Source organism: Gavialis gangeticus, unplaced genomic scaffold, assembly GCF_001723915.1.
Source record: "Gavialis gangeticus isolate Ggan-Ray unplaced genomic scaffold, GavGan_comp1, whole genome shotgun sequence".
Lineage (NCBI taxonomy): Eukaryota > Metazoa > Chordata > Crocodylia > Gavialidae > Gavialis > Gavialis gangeticus.
Window position 1 is genome coordinate 11,451,460 of NW_017729024.1, and position 2,689 is coordinate 11,454,148.

The 2,689-nt window shown below is 50.5% G+C and overlaps 1 long non-coding RNA gene across 1 annotated transcript in view; it reads right to left on the reverse strand.

The window, feature by feature from the left end:
* Positions 1–279: 279 nt before the first annotated feature.
* Positions 280–2,689, reverse strand: part of LOC109297241 — an 11,694-nt gene continuing 9,284 nt past the window's right edge. Inside the window, exon 3 of the long non-coding RNA XR_002097255.1 lies at positions 280–400. This is a non-coding gene — a long non-coding RNA (uncharacterized LOC109297241). The remainder of the gene's footprint in view (positions 401–2,689) is intronic.

Genomic DNA, 2,689 nt, shown 5'->3' on the forward strand with positions numbered 1-2,689 from the left:
TTCCCTCAGTCTTTCCTTATAAGTCATGTCCCCCAGCCCCCTCACCATTTTTGTCACTCTCCACTGGACACTCTCCAATTTGTCCACATCCTTTCTGTAGCATGGGGAGCCAAAGCTGAACACAGTACTCCAGATGTAGAGGGGAATAATCACTCTCCTTGACCAACTGGCAACACACCAACAAATGCAGCCCGGTGTGCCATTAGCCTTCTTGGCAACAAGGGCACACTACTGCCTCGTATTCAGCTTATTGTCCACTGTAACCCACAGGTCCTTTTCTGCAGAGCTGCTGCCCAACCAGTCAGCCCCCAGCCTATACTAGTGCATGGAATTGTTTCATCCTAAATTCAGGAATCTGCACTAGTTCTTGTTGAACCTCATGAGATTCCTTTTGGCCCAACTCTCCATAGTTTCATAGTTGGTAGGGTCAGAAGGGACCTGAGCAGATCATCATGTCCGAACCCTTGCCATGGGCAGGAAAGAATGCTGGGGTCAAATGACCCCATCTGCGTGATTATCTAGCCTCCTTTTGAAGACCCCCAGGGTAGGAGCCAGCACCACTTCCCTTGGAAGTTGGTTCCAGATCCTAGCAGCCCTGACTGTGAAGTAGGGTTTCCTGATGTCCAGCCTAAACCTACTCTCAGTCAACTTATGGCTGTTATTCCTAGTTACTCCTGGTACTGCTCGGGGGAACAGAGTCTCTCCTGTTCACCGCTGGTCCCCCTTGGTAAATTTATAGATGGCTACCAGATCCCTTCTCAGCCTTCTCTTGTGGAGGCTGAACAGGTTTAGGTCCCGAAGCCTCCCCTCATAGGGTCTGCCCTGCTGCCCCCTGATCATGCAAGTGGCCCTTCTCTGGACCCTCTCCATGCTGTCCACATTCCTCCTGAAATGCGGTGCCCAGAACTGGGCACAGTACTCCAACTGTGGCCTGAGCAATGTCACATAGAGGGGGAGGATCACCTCCTTGGACCTGCTCATGATGCATCTGTGGATGCATGACAAGGTGCGGTTAGCCTTCCTGACATGTCATCACATTGGAGGCCCATGTTCATCTTGGAATCAATAATGACTCCAAGATCCTTTTCTGCCTCTGTGCTGATGAGAAGGGAGTTCTCTAACCTGTAGGCATGCTGCTGGTTCTTCCTCCCCAGGTGCAGTACCTTGCACTTGTCAGTATTGAAACCCATCCTATTCTCATCCGCCCACCCCTGTAACCTGTCCAGATCTCATTTGTAGCCTGTCCCTCCCTTCTAACGTCCTCACATCTTAGTGTCCAATTTGTCTAGGTCACTGTGAATCCTAGCCTTACCCTCCAGCTTGGTGCCATCTGTAAGCTTGTTGAGGGTGCCCTCTATGCCCTCTTCCAGGTCATTGATGAAGACATTGAACAAAGCTAGCCCCAGGACCGACCCTTGGGACACTCCACTTGATACCGGCTGCCATTGTTCAAGCCATTGATTACTACTTTCTGAGCTGGATGCTCCAGCCAGTTTTCTATCCACCTTACAGCCCTTTCATCCATCCAACCCACACTGCCTTAAAAATGAGACTTAAGTTCTTAAGGCTGCCTATACCAAGACTTTTTGTTCCTAGCTCTCAACTCAGGCCCTTCTGCGACAGAAGAGCAACTGATATTAGTATGTGACAGATATATTTAGTATGAACCAGCACTGCAGGGGACAAATGCATGCTGTGCCAATGGATTTTATAGTATTTGCTGACAGTACATGGATGGTGAGACCTAGAATTCCATTTCAGGCTATGGAAGGGACTTGATTTAAGAACAGATCTTTCTTTTCCAGTCCCAAGCCTGACAGCCTCTGCCCTTGTTCCTGCCCTCTCTCTTTTCCATTTCCTACTCCTCATTCCTGTCTTCCTCCATCTCTGCATCTCCTTCCTTGCCTAAACCAGTCTCCAAAATCCCTTGCCCACAGGATTATCATCCAAATCTATTTCCCTGGGCTTCTCAACATCTTCTTCAACATCGTACCAGGTCTCTCTGCCCACACCTTGCCTCAGCCTCATTTTCCAGCTAGTCCTAGTTCTCTACCCCTCCACACTGAGTACTTTACACAGCCAGTTCTCTCCTCCCTGGGGAGGGAAGTCTTACCTGCCTAGGCTTTCTGCACACTGAAGACAGCTGATACTGCTGCCACTGCTACTGCTGTAGCAGCACTGGCTTTGGTGGCAGCAGGCCCAAGGCATGGGCTCCTTGGGAGCCAGGCCTTGTGCCCAGTATACTTGCCCCAGATATGCTATTGGGCACAGGGCTGCATGTGCTGTGACAGACTGTCCCAGAAGGGGAAGCACTATTAACCCCTCTGGATACACTGCTGGGTGCAGGGTCACACTGATTGACTCTTATGTCCAGGCAGTGCAGGGCTTCTGCTGCCATGGCAAAGATTCCCCACAGGAAGAGGAGGTTCTGGCACCCATTCATAGTGCCTGGGGCTGGTGCACAACTTGTCCTTCTCGGTATGTTACTAAGACAGTCAGACCCTGTGCCACCAAAGGGCCATTGAAGTATATATTCAATCTTAGTTTCATAGTTTCTAGGGTCGGAAGAGACCTGAGCAGATCATCTAGTCCGACCCCCTGCCATGGCAGGAAGAGCACTGGGGTCAAATGACCCCAGTAAGGTGGTCATCCAACCTCCTCTTAAAAACCCCCAGGGTGGGAGCCTGCA